The sequence below is a fragment of the Mesoplodon mirus genome (assembly GCF_964341445.2).
Source record: "Mesoplodon mirus genome assembly, chromosome: 12".
Taxonomy (NCBI): Eukaryota; Metazoa; Chordata; class Mammalia; order Artiodactyla; family Ziphiidae; genus Mesoplodon; species Mesoplodon mirus.
Window position 1 is genome coordinate 24,383,863 of NC_138988.1, and position 17,997 is coordinate 24,401,859.

General features: G+C 41.4%; 1 protein-coding gene across 1 annotated transcript in view; it reads left to right on the plus strand.

Moving 5' to 3' along the window:
• The window catches only part of MAGI1 (membrane associated guanylate kinase, WW and PDZ domain containing 1), a 620,740-nt gene that overhangs the window by 308,539 nt on the left and 294,204 nt on the right, over nucleotides 1–17,997 (plus strand). The window lies entirely within an intron of this gene.

The following is a 17,997-nucleotide window of genomic DNA, read 5'->3' on the forward strand; positions in this document are numbered from 1 at the left end:
ATAGAAACAGACTCACAGGCATAGAGAACAGAGCTGCGGTTGCCACGGAGAGGGGAGGTGGGGGAGGGATGGAGTGGGAGGTTTGGCTTAGCAGATGCAAACTATTATATACAGAATGGATAAACAACAAGGTCCTGTTGTATAGCACAGGGAACTATATTCAATATCCTGCGATAAACCACAATGGAAAAGAATGTAAAAAAGAATGTAGATACATATACACATACACATAGATATGTATAACTGAATCACTTTGCTGTACAGCACAAATTAACACAATATTGTAAATCAAACTATACTTCAATTAAGAAAAAAGAAAGAAAGAAAGATCAAGTGATTAGAGGGTTGGAAATTTCAGCCCCTGCCACTGACCTTCAGGGAGAAAGGAGTGGCCAGAGATTAGCTCTGTGAAAACTCTCGAACCACAAGATCTGGGGAGCTTCTGGGTTAGTGAACACATCCCGGTGCTGACAGGGTGACACACCTGGAGAGGGCATGTAAGCTACACACACACACACACACACACACACACACAACATCTCTTCCATTTGGCTGTTCCTGAGTTGTATCCCTTTATGTTAAGCCAGTAGCAGTAAGTAAACAACAAACAAACAAAAAACCTCTAGTGTAATATTGCATCCCAGATATTGACGTTGATATAATCTACCAGTCTTGTTCAGGTTTCTCCTATTGTGCTTGTACTCATTTCTGTGGCTGTATGTACTTAGTTTTATAAAGTTCAATCACCTGCGTAGGTTTGTGTGTCCACCTCCACAGTCATATAGGAACAGTTTTGACATCACAACTGGTGCTCCTGTTGCCTTTTACAGCCATACCCGTCTCCCTCCTGCTTCCACTTCTAACCCCTAATAACCACTCCTCTGACTTCAATTTCTAAAATGTTGTCATTTCAAAATTTTATGTTAATGCAGTAATACATAATTAACCTTTTTGGGGTGGACTTTCTTCACCCGGCCTAATTCTGTGGAGTTTCATCCACATTGTTGCGAATATCAGTAGTCTGTTGCTTTTTAATTGCTGGGTAGTATATCATGATACACGCACACACCGCCCCCCTCCCACATATATATGTGTACATCACTGTATATCAGTATATCATTACATATATATGTTTAGATGTATATACATACACACACATATATTCTGTGTATATCACAGTTTGCTTAACCACTCACCTGTTGAAAGACACTTTGGCTAGATCCAGTTTTCAGCTCTGATAAGTGTAGCTGCTGTGAACACTCATGTACAGGTTTTTTGTTTGGTTGCTTATTTTGAATAAAAATTTTCAGTTTTTTTCCTAGGATAAATGCACAAGAGTGCAATTGCTGGTTGAATGTTTAGTTTTATAAGAAACTGACAAACCATTTTCCAGAGTGATTGTACCATTTTCCATTCTTACCAGCAGTATATAAGTGTAATTCAGGTTTTTTCCCATCCTCACCAGCATATGGTGTTGCCACTGTTTTCATTTTATCCGTTCTGATAGGTGTGAAATGATCTCATTGTAGTTTAAATTTGCATTTCCCGAATGCCTAATAATGTTGAGCATCTTTTCATGCACTTGCCATCTGCAGATCTTCAGCCAGACGTCTGTTCAGGTCTTTTGCTCATTGTTTAATTGGACTTTTTTTTCTTGTAATGTTGAGGTTTGAGAGTTCTTTATATGTTCTAGATACTAGTCCTTGGTCACATATGTGATATGAAATATTTTCTCCCGGTCAGTAGGTTGTCTTTTTCTTTTTCTTCACATGGGCTTTCATAGAGCAAAAGTCTTTAATTTTGATAAGGTTCAAATGATCAGTTTTTCCTTTTATGGATCATGCCTTTGGTAATAATACTAGCTCTAGATCCTAAGGACTTTTCATTTTTTTCCCCTAGAAGCGTAAAAGTTTTACATTTTACATTTAAGTCCATAATCCATCCTGAGTAAATTTTTGTGTGAGCTGTGAAGGTTAGGTCAATATTCATTATTTTTGCCCATGGATATCCACTAGTTCTAGCACCATTTGTTGAAAAGATTAATCCTTCCTCTACTGAATGTTTTCTTGCACCTTTGTCAATCAGTTAGGCGTTTTTGTGTAGGTCTGTTTCTGGGTTCTAGATTATGTTCCATTGATTTATGTGTCTCTCCCTCTGTCTTGATTATTGTAGTTCTATAACCAACCTTAATATTGGGTAGAGTGATTCCTTCCACTTTATTCTTTGTCAGGATTGTTGTAGCTTTCCCAGGGCTGGACTGCTTGTTGCGAATGGGTCCTCTTTTCTGGTTTTGCATGCCTGTCCATGATGTTCATTTGCAACCCCGGTCTCATTTTTCAGTTTTCTCTCCAGCTATTATTTTGTTTTATAAAGGGAGCATTTCCCTTTCCCTGGGAATCCCATCTTTTCTTTCTCCTCACTTTTCACAGTTAAAATTGTGAATGTGAATGATTTTATTTATGTCCACCTAAACCCACCAAACTCTTCAACACCTTGCCATGGACTTATTCTGCCTTTTTTTTTTTTTTTTTAACATCATCTGCTCACTTTGGTATCTAATTTTTAACTTCTTTTGATTTTGTTCAGGTTTATGTACATGATTGGGAATGGGGATGAAGAGTGGAAATTACCTGCTGACCATCTAACAGTGTTCTGTTCAAATGCAAGAGGACTTTGCACTGGAATATCAGTGTGAACTTGAGCATAAATATAAGTGCACAGTGTCTGCCAGTGTTTATTTAAACAGAAAGTTTTTTGGAGTTATCTTTTTTGGAAAATGTTTCCAAACAATGTGACAGCAAAATGATAGTGTAAATTGTAATGTCTGTCCCAGTTAGATTTATAAACATAGGAAGAATCTTTTTCTGAAAAATGTTTGGGTTGTTCATTCAGAGTGAAAATGATGTAACTCACATTCAAAAATAATGACAGGATGCAATAATGATTTTTATCTTTGAGAGTCATATAGGTCCTTTGTTACTTTGCAGGGAGTCTGGGGGAATAGCTTGTTTGGGGCAGATGTTTTTAGATTATGGTCTGTGAGTAAGACCCAGATCTTTGGAAGAGAGAAGGAATACATGCAGGGAGAGATGCTTTAGAATTATTCTTAGTTCATAAATAATGGAATGGACGCTCTCAAGTGTCTATGATCGTGCTTTAGCCACTAAGCCAAGGAGTACGTAAGCTCTCTTCTCAAAGTTCCTAAGACCCTTGTGCACAGAAGATGAATCCGAGTGCAAGCACCTAGGTGCTTTGTCCCCAGGCCCCCCTGTAGATCTTGATTAAGCACGTCTGGACATATGGACTTGTGGGGAACGCCTTTCCTGAGGCTTGTCAGTGAGCCAGAGTGGCTTAAAAATGAACATAGGCCAAAATCAATCCTTCATCCTTTATCCTTTCCAAAGCTCAAACTTGAACATCTAGTCTTTCTACTCCTTTATGAGAAAAACTCATACCATACTTTCCTGGTTTGCCTGTGACAATTCTAGTACTGTATATCCCTGGTCGTCCCAGTATAATTATTAAAAGTACTCCCTTTCACTCTCAAGAGTGTCCCTGTTTGGATGGTAAATTACATGGTCCCTGTAGTCTTAGCTTGCTTAAAGCAGAGACAAATGAAAAGGAAGGTATTAATGACAGCACAAGACCGTGCCTTAATGCATGGTGGAGGCTACTCGAGGCTGCTGTCCGCTGATGTGCCTTGGCCGAGGTGAGTTTGGGACAGGGCATGGGAGCTCAAGGGAGATGCTTGCAGACCTGTTCTACCTTTTTCCATAAAAGAATAGAAAGCGTACAGAGGAAAAAGTATGAAATATAAGAGCTTTTCCTATAGGATGCCTTTCCACCTTTCTTACCCATATGTTGAAGGGAGAAATCTTGAGATCAAGGGAGAACTAGGCTTTGTCTACCTTCATCTCGCTTCATCAAGAGAAGAAAGAATGAAAATCAGCGTCGTCTGGGCATGCCCTGTCCTACAGCCACTTTAACCCTGCTGCTGCCCAAGAGCCTTGTGGAAACTAGGGATATGGGAAAGATTCTGCAACCCCATGCACTCAAACTTCTGATGGGCAGAATGCAACTCCACCCAGTCTTGGAGACCACTAAAATGTCCTTTACCCTCTCCAACTATTGCAGTCCTCTTCTTTCTGGCGGGTAGAGTGAAGGTGGGAGATATGAGGGGTTTTCTTAAAGCCATACCTATCTCCCACTCTTGATGAATAGCCCTGGGGTCTGGTCATTCTTCTGCCTCTAAGGAATGGGTGACATGATGATACTTTTCCATGAGATTAGGGGTAACATCAATGCCTCTACTCTTTTTAGGTATAGCATTTTTAGTGGTATGTTTTAAACACCTAAGTACTGATACTAGCAATTGATATATCTCAAAAAGTTTCATTTTAGCATGGAAATAAAATTGAGATCTTAAAAATTTCATTAGGAAGTGTTTGTTACTGTTGGTTCCAGCATAAATAAGGACTGTGTGCAATATCTGACATTTGAGTTATAAAATTCACATATTTCCCATTGAACTCAAGAAGGCTTAGGTGAATGCAGAGCTGAGAGGACTACCTTTTTTGTGAACATGCCCCCACATCATTCCAGTTTATGCAAAAAGTAGAAAACAATTTGTAAACCTGAACACTTGATTGTTAAGTTTCTTGTGACATTCTTTCTACCCTTGTGGGAAGATAATTCGGTTTGGGGGTTGCTGACCAAGAGTGGGAACATTACCCAGCTGTGGGCCTTGAGTCATCTATACAGGTAACATGCAGGACCCTCTGAAGGGAGTGCCTTCTGTATGGTCCTGTGGTTTGGATTTGTTTTCCCTTCTTTTTGATGGGTGTTCTGATTAGTCCAGGGGATACTTATGGCTGTGGGAATGCTGTTAAGGAAATGGTAAGACTTACCCAAGAATCCCCAGGGAAACATCTGTCACAGTTCTTATCACCATGGATACCTGTACAAGCATGGTCCTAAGATGAAGTAATCACTGGCTCACTCTGTGTAATTCATGTATCAAGCACAATGCAAGTGCAGAATATTTGAGACAGTTGAATATTTAGCACATTCATGTTTTTTTTTTTTTTTTTTTTTTTTTTTTTTTTGCTGTACGCGGGCCTCTCACTGTTGTGGCCTCTCCCGTTGCGGAGCACAGGCTCCGGACGCACAGGCCCAGCGGCCATGGCTCACGGGCCCAGCCGCTCCGCGGCACATGGGATCCTCCCAGACCGGGGCACGAACCCGCATCCCCTGCATCGGCAGGCGGACTCTCAACCACTGCGCCACCAGGGAGGCCCACATTCATGTTTTTGAACTAGAGGATGTAGGCAGGTAAATGGAAAACCTTCCCTGCAGAAAGGACACACCCTAGGGGAAAATTGCTTTGTTAGTCCAAAGATATGCTTAGCTGATGAGAAATTAAACAACATAATTGAGGAGGAGAAGCTGAGCAGGTAGAACATGGATATAAAAAAGAGTTCTGTCGCCACTGAGGCCATTATTTATGTTGGAAGGTTGGATGGCTCTTAATTATTCATTTAGGTATCCATGAGGATAGAGAACAACCATCTTCAAAGAAAAACGGATACGTTGAAATGAGTAAGAGATTCTCAAGATTCAGAGAATAAGTGTATGTGGAATTTTGCAGATGTTCAGAACCCTGCTGAGTTTCGGAATAGGAGAGAGGTGCTCTACCAGTGGACAGTTTTCTTGTTTGAAGAGCATTAGCACACAGGCTGACAAAATGTGAAAAGCACAGTGCTGATGAGCAAGGGGAAAAAAAGATGGCTCTGAGGTTTCTGTTGAGGAAGGTAAGCTGTGCGTTAACGTCCCTGCAATCAAATCCGACTACACTTGGCTGAATCTTCGTAAAGTCCAAAAATACAAGTAGACAAGAAGAAGTGCCGATTATCCATTCCCTCCACTTAGGACCAGAACATCCTAACATCTGTACATCTACCTTAATCCCATTATGTTGTCACTTGATCTCAAATAACGCTCACTTTTATTTTGTTAGTAAGGAAGTTTGATTTAATTTTTGGTCTGCAAGTTGGATACTTAAAGAAAACGCAAAAATACTACCACTTAGTAGCTTTTTTGGGGGAGGGGGGAAGGAAACACAGCCTACCAATGATTAGTAGTGTTGAATTTTTTTTTTTTTTGTGGTACGTGGGCCTCTCACTGTTGTGGCCTCTCCCGTTGCGGAGCACAGGCTCCGGACGCGCAGGCTCAGTGGCCATGGCTCACGGCCCCAGCCGCTTCGTGGCATGTGGGATCCTCCCGGACCGGGGCACAAACCCGCGTCCCCTGCATCGACAGGCGGACCCTCAACCACTGCGCCACCAGGGAAGTCCAGTAGTGTTGAATTTTTGTCCTTACGTGTGGCCCATGCTCTGATGTCTGTTCTTGAGCTTATTTCTTTGTGGACTTGGATTAGGCAGAGATGGGTCGCTTGGTATATGAAGAGTTTTACCTTTTGACATGGACACAAAAGAGTAAGATTAAGTGGGGGAAGTTGCCACAGAGTTTCATGCCAACTGCAGAAAGCTGTAAGGTGTACAAAGTACGGAGGCAACACAAAGTGGTGATTCTCTTTCCTAAAGGATAAGTCTGGGTCCAAGTTTGGCTTTTTTTTTTTTTTTTTTTTTTTTTCGATATGCGGGCCTCTCACTGTTGTGGCCTCTCCTGTTGCGGAGCACAGGCTCCAGACGCGCAGGCTCAGCGGCCATGGCTCACGGGCCCAGCTGCTCTGCGGCATGTGGGATCCTCCCGGACCGGGGCACGAACCCATGTCCCCTGCATCGGCAGGCAGACTCTCAACCACTGCGCCACCAGGGAAGCCCCAAGTTTGGCTTTTTAAATTGCCTTCCTGTTTCCACGTACTGACATGTTTTCTTCTCCACTACCTTAAGCACTCTTCTTGAATCCAACATTTTTCTTCCCTGTTTGTGTCAGTTACTGGAACATACCCTGTTGCTGTTGATGAGACTACCAAGCCTTGCTAGTCTGTCATCAAGCCAGGTCAAGTCTTCTTTGATGTGTCTGGGTCACTACCCTTCACCCAGCTGTCACTACTGGATGGCGTATGACCGTGGAAGCCTCTTTCTTATACTTCTGCCTCCACCTCGATGTATGACCTGGCCAGACCTTCAGTCTGGCTCTCCTTTCCAAAGCTTATCTGACCTTGCTGGCAAATAGTAAATATCAAAACAAAACAAAACAAAAAACTTAAGGAGGAAGACAAAATAAAATAGTAAAATTTCAACAAGTCATAAAAAGTTCCCCCCTTACCCTATTTAGCCTAGTCTCAACTCTAAAGAGCTTATTTATGCTATAATCATCATCATCATCATATTAATGATGATGATGGAATGCATTCTCCTAGTTAATCTTAAACTATCCTGAATTATCTCTTTCTCCACCATGAAGTTTTAAATTTGTAAAGGGCCCTCCACAGCTCATAATAAAATACCAAATGCATGGGAGAAACAGAATTGATATTTGTTGAATTAAATTAAATACATCTGGTGAAGTCCCTTTGAATAGCTCATTAGTAATGAAGTCTGGTAAGTTTCTGTGTGAGCAGCAAACTGGGATATGTCATTCTGTGTTGTCAAACACAATGTTGTCCCTCCAGAAAAACACTGTTGGTTTCGTGTGATTCATTGACAAATTCAAAGGATGGTGTGACCATCTGTTTTCTATAGCTCCTGAGGAAAGAACAAAAGGATTGGGCTCTGAGCTGAGAATGAGGAGAAGGGGGTAGATAAAAGGAAGGGTTTTTTCTCACTGTTCAGGTTATATAACCATTGACTGGATTATCCAGGAACTCTGCCATCTTCTTCCCTAGAGTCTTCATAAAAAGGAGTGTCTTCTTTGATGGAGATGATGGACATAGTTTTTCCAGATGACCTCTCTGGGCTGGTTCCAGTTCTGTGGTTTTTAATTCAAGTTTTTTCCCCCTTATTCTCCAGATTTATATATTTTTTTAATTATAAGAGAAATATGTTCGTTTAAGAAAATCTGAGATTTCAGAAACTTATAAAGTAAAAAAATGAAAGCCTCTGATCCTCTTTCTTTCCCAAGAGCTAACCGCTATTAATGGTTTAATGTCTTTTCCTGCTTTTTACTTTAAATATAAAAACTTATATATGTACATGTCATGACTTTTATAAAAATGTGATTATAGTTTCCATTCCCCTTCAGTTTGCATCTTTCCTCTCATTATTGTGTGTGTATGTTTTCTTTTTAACGATTATGCACAATTTCTTTGCATAGATATACCATAATTTTGTAACTGCTCTCAAATAGATGTATACTGGGGTTGTTTCCAAAATTTACTATTGAATGTAATGCTGCAGATATCCTTGTGCTTTACTAAAGGTGTGTCCAGAATATGTGCTCAATTTTATCAAGTGCTCTTGTTACATTATATGCTCAGGTAACCATAGGGTTTTTCTCCTCTAAATTATTGATATATAGAGGGTATTATGTTGAAAGTCATCAAAAAAGGCAAAGATTGTACAGAAGGTCCCTGACTTATCATGGTTCAGCTTATGATTTTTTGGCAAAAGTGAAATGTATTCAGTAGAAACTATACTTTGAATTTTGATCTTTTCCTGGGCTAGTGACATACAGTGTGATCCTGTCTTGTGATGCTGGGCAGTGGCAGCAACTGCAGCTACCCATCAGCCATGCGATCAGGAAGATAAACAACCAGTACGGTTATAACCATTCTGCACCCTGACAACCATTCTGTTTTCACTTTCAGTATAGTAGACAACAAGTTACATGGGATATCAACACTACATTATAAAACAGGCTTTGTGCTAGATGATTTTGCCCAACCATAAGCTAATGTAAGTGTTCTGAGCACATTTAAAGTATGCAAGGCTAAGCTATGATGTTTGGTAGGTTAGGTGTATTGAGTTCATTTAGACTTAATGATATTTTACACTTAAAATGGATTAGTCAGGACATAATCCCACTGCAAGTCAAGGAAGTTTTATACTGCCATATTTGCTTTTGAAAATCCATCAAATCATCCCTCCTTCTGCTCTAGTATTTCTTAGTGAGAACAGCTCAGCTGAATTTCCCTCCAGTATTGGAATAGATCATTGTTTCTTTTTTTTTAACTTTAGATCATTGTTTCTTTGAATGAATCTCATGAACTGGTTGGCTTGTGTTAAAGAACCATCTTTTATCAAAAACAGTTGTTCTTGGTTTTGTTATTATTGTTTTGAACTCAGTTACACAGTTGAAATTTCTAAGTCAGATGTGGGCATGAGGCTCTACCATTGTAATGAATTACTGCAAAGATCTTTCTATTGTACTTCCCTTGAATTTTTGGCTCTAGCCCTACTTGGCTCACGGTGGGTTTGCTTTTGTTTTTAATATACTGTTGAATTCACTGTGCTCCACTTTTATATGAGCTTCTATGAGTTTATCTCTTTCTGTTTTTCACAAGTTCCCTAACAGGTAAGCTTTGTACATGTGCTATAATGTACTGTTAATAAACTTTTTCAAGTAGTATTTTTCTGGCACCTTTTAAAAAACATCCTGTGTTTAAGTAGCCATTTATGCTTTGGCAGAAATTACTTTGAGACTGATGACTGTAGCTTTCCAAACTGATTTATTCAAAGCAAGCATCTTCCAGTATCCTTGAAGTTTGGAGAACATGGGGGTTCCATTTTTAAGGCCAATACGTTGCTGTTTTAAATTATACTGAAAACTCTGAACATATGGAGCTTTTCATCTACCCTTCCATCACACATGTTAATGAATGTCGTAATCTTATTTTTATTTGGCCTCATGAATCTCAGTGCCCACATGATGTGATTGAGACTGATATTATGGTTGAAGGTTAGTTAGGAAGATCAGAGAGCATCAGGTCAGAATGCTTCTCCCCCTCTAATTTCTGAATCTTTTATCTTGTGAGACACAGCACAGCTGGCTGCTTGCATCCGTGGGTAGTGCAGCCTTAGAATATCAGTGGCACTCTCCCTCCTCTCTATTAGGAAGCCAGCGCAAAAGCAAATTGGGAATGCACTTTACAGTGTCTGCAGGAAGTTTGCAGTTTGTTTATTAACACTAGATGCATCTGTCGCACTGTGGTGATGAGATTAATCCTCATTTTTAATATTTGATTTGCAACTGATTAATCGCTTGAAGCCTTCGCTGTCATACAAATGTAGACTACTGATGTGACTGGGAAGTGTACCAGATTTTGAATTAGACAGCAGGTTGTGTGGTGGGCAGCCCTCAAACCACAGAACACCTGGAGCTGGGCTGTAGTGGGAATAGTGCCAAGGTGAAGGGGCACTGGATTTTTTTTTTTTTTTTGGTGGTGACTCTAGGGAAAAGGTAGTGCTGAAAATTGTCTGAGAACATGAAATCTGAGAAATAGCTGCTGTAGAAATGAGGGAAAGCTAAATTGTGTCAGTAAAAAAGAGAAAAAAGGGGTTATTCTTATGATCACTGCCTCTGACACTTTGGCCTTTTCCTTGAAAATATACTTCCCATATGTGGAGTTTCACAGGCACCTCATGGGATTGGGACTGTCTGTGATCATAGGGACGAAATAAAATGCCTGGTTTTTGTTCTTGAAAATACATTTGAGGGCTTGCATTCTTCAGTGTTTGCAAGAATCTGAGCTGAAGACCTCACGCTGATCAGGCTGTGATTGGCTTCTCTGTGCTGGTGCATTATATTGCTGGGCTTGTCAGAATGTGAAAAATCCACAGGCCACCAAGTGGGGAAATCTAAGCTACTTAACACCTTTTTTCTTTAGGTGTATGTATATATATATTTTTTGAACACTTTTCTTTTTAAGAACAGTGTTAGGTTCACAGCAAAATTGAGAGGAAGATACAAAATCCTATAATATACCCTCTGCTCTTTCACATGTATAGCCTCGCCTCCCCCATTACCACCATCCTCCACCAGAGTGGGAGATGAACTTATCATTGATGAACTTACATTGACAAGTTGTAATTACCCACAGTCCATAATTCACATTAGGGTTCACCCTTGTTGTTGTACATTCTATGGATCTGAACTAATGTATACTGACATGTATCCACCCGTCACTACAGTATCATATAGTATTTTCACTGCCCTAAAACTCCTCTGTGCTCTGCCTGTTCATCTGTCCCACTTCCTTAACCCCTGGCAACCACTGATCTTTTACTGTGTCCCTAGTTTTGCCTTTTCCAGAATGTCATAGAGTTGGAATCATACAGTATATAGCTTTTCAGATTGGCTTCTTTCCTAGTAATACACATTTAAGCTTCCTCCCTGTCTTTTCATGGCTGGATAGCTTATTTCTTTTTAGTGATGAATAATATTCCATTGTCTGATTGTGTCACAGTTTATCCATTTTCTTACTAGACGACAGCTCAGTTGCATCCATGATTTGGCAATTATGAATAAAGCTGCCATAAACATCTGTGTGCAGGATTTTGTGGGAGCCTAATGTTTTAATTCCTTTGGATAAATACGAAGGAGCACAGTTGCTGGATCATATGCTAAGGGTATGTTTGGTTGAGTAAGAAACCGCCAAACTGTCTTCCACAGTGATAGTACCATTTTTAAAATTCCTATCAGCAAGGAATGAGAGTTCCTGTTGCTTCACATCCTTTCCAGCACTGGGTGTTGTCAGTGTTCCAGATTCTGACTATACTAATAGGTGTATAGCGGTCTTGCGTTGTTTTAATGTGCACTTCCCTGATGACATAAGATGTGGAGCATCTTCCCATGTGCTTATTTGCCATCTGTATATATTTTTTGGTGAGGTGTCTCTTAAGACCTTTGGCTCATTTTTAATTGGGTTATTTTCTTATTGTTGAGCTTTAAGAGTTCTTTGTACATTTTGGATCTTCCCTTACGTCTTTAGCGTCTTTTGTCTCAGCCTTGAACTCCAAGTCTAGCCTTACTGACTTCGTGTGTATATAAATATGAGGTGACCCCACATATAAGGCATTTCCCCATTTTGCTAATGAGAAGTATGCAGGGGGCTTTTATTTTGCCAACTTGAATACAAACGCTTTTATTAATACAGATGAAATGGGAAATGTCTCTTTATAGTATTTATTGACTTAGTTATATACTCTATAAAATAACAGTATTATTACATTTTTCTGTGCCCACATTTTATAAAAGTGTGTACCTATGTCTCACCAATAGAGGGAGAGGAGTGAGGCTTATGTCTGGGGATCTGATGGTCATTGCTGCCGAGGTGGAAGTACCCTTAGAGATCCCGTCCAAGACCCTTAGGTTTCAGGTAAGGAAACTGAGGCTCAGTGAAGGCACACAGCAGGCTGTGGCAGAGCTGAGCTTGAATTCATGCTGCTTTTTCTCAAAATGGGGCAAAAGTGTTTCCGGGGGTTGTAAGTATCCAGGGTTACATGAAACCAGGGGCTAAATACGGTACACCCACAGGAATCATCAATTTAACCTGAATATGTGGTGATAAAACGTAAGAAGTTGAACTGTAAATAATCTTGAGTGTTTTTATATAGAACTGAGAGTCGACTACTCTGGTGTTGAGCCTAAAATTCATATGAAATTTTAAGATAAAATATGAGACATCAGGAAATTTGAGGCAGCTTTACCTCCAGGTCACTACAGGGAATTCATTCAGTGTCCAAATACGTAAGGGGTACAGATATTAGGAGAAATGGTTAAGGACTTCTGTACTACACCATTAAGGATATTATAAAGATGCTCCTCCACACGTAAAACTTCAGTTAAGGAACATTGGCCCAATGTGAACAAAGAAACTGTGAGGCGGAGTAAAAGTGCAACTCTACCAACCACCAACAGATGGTGGTAGTGGTCGTTTAGTTGATGCCCCTTTGGGCTTGGGCACAAGTATTTTTTAGCACTCACCTTTTTCAAACCTAGTTAACACATCAGTAAAGAAGCTGGGCTAGAAGAAAGCAATTTTTCATACTTGTTTATGGCCTGGTTGCATGCCACTGAAGATCAATTGATTCCTTTCTTCTGTAATTCTGCGCTTGCCAAGAAAGTTGGAATAGTTTCTTTCACACTTTAATATTCAATAAGACCTGTCTTAATAGAGTGTCCTTGGTAGTACATATTTAAAGGAATGGATTTGAAATTACAGCTACAAGTCTGTTTCCTGTGAGATCAGTTTCTCATAAATTGATTTAGCGGTATCTGATCATCTCTTAATTAACTGATAACATGCAATTAATTTCTGGGCAGAAGACCGTATCATGGTGTTATTATAATCCAGGAACTCTCCCCTTTCCTCTGGACCTCCTGCAGATTCCCTTCTATTCAACATTCTTGCAGGGTTTCTTTTTTCCCCTCTTACTTGAAGAATGGCAGAATGGTTATTCTCTTTTTTACTTCAACAACTCCAGACACTTTCAAATGTAACCATTTTCATTCCATTTCTGCACGTGGGCATATAAAGTAAAAGTGACAGTAAACTGATGTAACATGCAGATTATACACACATTGGTATATGCAAAGAAACATGGCTTCTTTTAAAGCTCTTTGTAAAATTCCTCAGCAGTTTTCTACTTGTGCACCTAACTAGTATATACAGATAGAGCAATGACAGCTTGATTCTCTAAAGTACTTTTTTGTCATGGAATGAATTTTGTCAGGTTGGGGATAGGATCTGGGATTTTCAAACTAATGCCTGCAAGTCTATAGTGTAGATAATGTCTACTTTTTTCTTTTGCATTCTATTACGTAAATGACATGAACATATTTCGTGAATGCAAAAGCGTGAGCACATTTCCTGGTGTCTCTTCAAGTCAAAGATTTCTGGTGAATACAGTTTATTGTAATACTAGTTTGGGGATTGTTTTTCTCAGGGATGCAGCAGATACTTTGCTTAATGGATGGCTGAATTTCTAATTTGGGATTAAACTTGCACCTCCGTCAGATGTGAAGTGGAAACTAGCCTTTTTCCAGCAGTGATTTCACCCCAGCTTTGTGTCTGCAGTGAAAGATTGTAATTCTTTTTTTTTTTTAATTTATTTTATTTATTTATTTTTGGCTGTGTTGGGTCTTCGCTGCTGCACGCGGGCTTCCTCTAGTTGCGACGAGCAGGGGCTACTCTTCGTTGCGGTGCACGGGCTTCTCATTGCGGTGGCTTCTCATTGCGGAGCACGGGCTCTAGGCACATGGGCTTCGGTAGTTGGGGCACATGAGCTCAGTAGTTCTGGCTCACGGGCTCTAGAGCACAGCCCTCAGTAGATGTGGCACGTGGGCTGAGTTGCTCTGCGGCATGTGGGATTCTTCCGGACCAGGGCCCAAACCCATGTCCCCTGCATTGGCAGGCAGATTCTCAACCACTTCGCCACCAGGGAAGCCCCGAATAGATTGTATTTCTATCAAGGAATCTATCTTTGGCCAGATTGTCTCATAGTTCTATGAAGATTGGAGTTGTACAAACTTTTCTCCTTTGGGAATTTGACCCACTGTGTACAGTGTGGGATGGAAATCTGGGAAGGAGTAAAGCGATGGGTATCATGTGGTTTCACAGAATGGATTGTTAGCTATGGAGAGGTCTTCCATACAGTCTAGCTGTGTCCACTCAATTAATAGAAAAGGGATTTGAGGCTCTGAGAAGGCAAGTAATTTCCCAACATAACACAACTGATCGGGGGCAGATGTCTCCTGTTATAGTTTCTCGTGAACCATTATGCCAGACCCCTAGAAATTAGAGATTATGGTAAGGCTTGGTGTCTGCAATTTTATTCTTATTTTTAAAAGTATCTCACAGGTATTTCTAATTTATAGCCAGGTTAAGGAATTCTACTCTGTTTCTTCTGATTTACAGCCGTGCTTCTCAACCAGGGACGATTTTGACTCACAGGGGTCATACAGCAAACTCATTTGGGTGAATTTGGTTCTTACCAGGACACTTTTTTTTTCGGTACGCGGGCCTCTCACTGCTGTGGCCTCTCCCGTTGCAGAGCACAGGCTCCAGACGCGCAGGCTCAGCGGCCATGGCTCACGGGCCCAGCCGCTCCGCGGCATGTGGGATCTTCCCGGACCAGGGCACGAACCCGTGTCCCCTGCATCGGCAGGCGGACTGTCAACCACTGCGCCACCAGGGAAGCCCTCAGGACACTTTTAATGGTCACAAATGGGAATGGCTCCTGGTATCTAGTTGGTAGAGACCAGAGATGCTGCTAAACACCTATAACTCACAGCAATGCACAACAAGGAATTACTCAGCCCCAAGTGCCATTAGTGCCAAAACTCAGAAGCACCTAACTTACTGGGATTTAATAGCACAGGGTCTAGAGTCTGCCAGTCTCCAGATTGAATTTTAGTTCTTACCAGCTCTGTGGCCCTAGGCAAGTTACTTAATCCCTTGAAGCTCATTTTTCTCACCTGTAAAATAGGGATATTAACAGGATACTTCACAGGATAATGTAAAACGCTAAGAAGAATTCATGCCTGATAGTAAATTCTCAGTAAACATTCGGTGTTATGATTAACAGTTACCATTACAGTGCATGACTTTTAGTTTTGATACAGCGTCATAAGACATAGCTAAAAACTGTGAGGGAATAGCCTCCAAAGGTGGAAAGTTACAAAAAGCACTTTGGCACATTCTGGAGGCTTAATACGTGCTTGTTGATTTTTATTAACTTGAAAAATATGAGTGAGTGCGTGTGTGTGTGTGTGTGTGTGTGTGTATACCATGGCTGTTTTTCTGTACATATCTAGTAGGAATGATGAGTCTCAAATATGCACAGCCTCAGGCTGTATTGATCCATATCAACTGTGGAGGGAGCTGAGATACCTTGGGGAAGGAGTGAGAACAGACAAGCTCCAGTGGTGCTCAAAATGATCCCAGGGAAGACAGTGCTCACTGACTACTTGGGGCCAGATTCCTGCTTACACTTCCTTTAATCCTGTAAGAGGAGAGTAAGGAGTGACGGGCTAGGGGAGGTAAGGTGAGTTTGGGTTTTACTTGTGGCATTTTCTTTGCAAACAATTTTAGCTAGGTTGTAAACTCCTTATGGGCAAAGACCTTTGTTATACCTCTTCTGTAGCCCATAATGACTAGGCCTGTGCCAGACATGTGGGTGGTCCATAAGCATTTGTTTTGGGGTTGAAGAATTGGGGGCAGCCTCAGAATTTCCATGTAACCTGTGTAAAAGACAGGAATACAAATGACCTAGTCTCTGCTTGAGTCATGTTAAAAAAGAAAATCTTAGTACTGATAATAATAATGATGGCAGGGCTTCCCTGGTGGTGCAGTGGTTGAGAGTCCGCCTGCCGATGCAGGGGACACGGGTTCGTGCCCCGGTCCGGGAAGATCCCACATGCCGCAGAGCGGCTGGGCCCATGAGCCATGGGCGCTGAGCCTGCGCATCTGGAGCCTGTGCTCCGCAACGGGAGAGGCCACAACAGTGAGAGGCCCATATACCGCAAAAAAAAAAAAAAAGGCAAACACTTATGTATGTATATGTGCATGTACATGTATGCAGTTACATGTATATACATACACGTGTGTGTGTGCATGTATATAAACATGATGTGCTGGTAAATGTTTAACATTGACTCTAGCTTTGGCAGAGGATGACTGATGTCACTGAATAGGGAGTTGGGAAAAGATTTGACTCTCATGAGCCAGTACACATCAGCTCCAGTACACAGCTGTTTTTTTTGTTTTAATTAATTGATTATTTATTTATTTATTTTTGGCTGTATTGGGTCTTCGTTGCAGCGCGTGGGCTTTCTCTAGTTGCAGCTAGTGGAGGCTACTCTTCGTTGTGGTGTGCGAGCTTCTCCTTGCGATGGCATCTCTTGTTACGGAGCATGGGCTCTAGGCGTGTGGGCTTCAGTAGTTGTGGCTCGCAGGCTCTAGAGCACAGGCTCAGTAGTTGTGGCACACGGGCTTAGTTGCTCTGTAGCATGGGGTATCTTCCCAGACCAGGGCTCGAACCCATGTCCCCTGCATTGGCAGGCAGATTCTTAACCACTGCACCACCAGGGAAGTCCCTAGTACACAGCTGTTTAACGGCACTGGTGTGTGCCAGGTACTAAGCTATAAGTGTATTAGCTCATTTAAACCTCATGTCAGCCCTTTTGAGGTAGATGTACTACTATCATCCCCATTTTGCAGGTGAAAAAACTGAGCACAGAGAGTTTAAGCAACTAGCCTAAGGTCACACAGCTGGTAAATGGCCAAGCTGGGTTGGAGACACAGGCAGCCTGGGGGCAGAGTGCATGCCCTGCCCCTCAGCATTATACTGTCATCTCTCAGAAAGCTCTAAGGAGTCCAGAATTACTTCTGAAAGGCACGCATTCCTCCTGTCTCTCTCTTCTCTCCCACACATGCAGCTCTTCCTTCCCTTGCCAGTGCCAAGAACACATCACGCTCCTCATGCAGGCGTGTCTCTGATGGCTTCGGAAGGTAAAATTAAGTTTTACCTTCTGGCTGCTTGTCTCACAGGAGCTGGCCACTGTGGAATTTTGAAGAACCGAACTCTTCTCTGCATTACCTTTGTTCATCCTGTTCAAACCTCAGTGAAACCACCCCCTCCCATATCCCCAGACTAGTCCCACTTGTCCATTTCGAATTGTCCCTCAAGGCCTAGCCCATTGCTTCCTACTTTATGGAATCTCTCCTAATGTCACCAAGTTACTTAAATAAAGGCCTTTTGAAAACGAAATTATCCTATTTTGAAGACTTTTTCCCGCTGTTCTGATTCGAGGCAGAGGGAAGGCCATTTGTACTCCATGTGGTCTACGGCCATACCACCTGGAACGCACCCAATCTCATCTGTACTCCATGTGGACAAACAGGACACTGCCGTTTTTCTTGTATAAGACCATTCTTTTGTCATGCTCAGCTCTCCCCGTTGGATAGTTGTAGGTGTTTCTCAAAGACTAAACCTGGATCGCATTGTCTGGTTTCGGATGGATATTGTCATGGAGAAAAGGGAAGTGAAGACCAGTGCTCATCTCCCCCTAAGGACCCTTAACTGTGGTCAT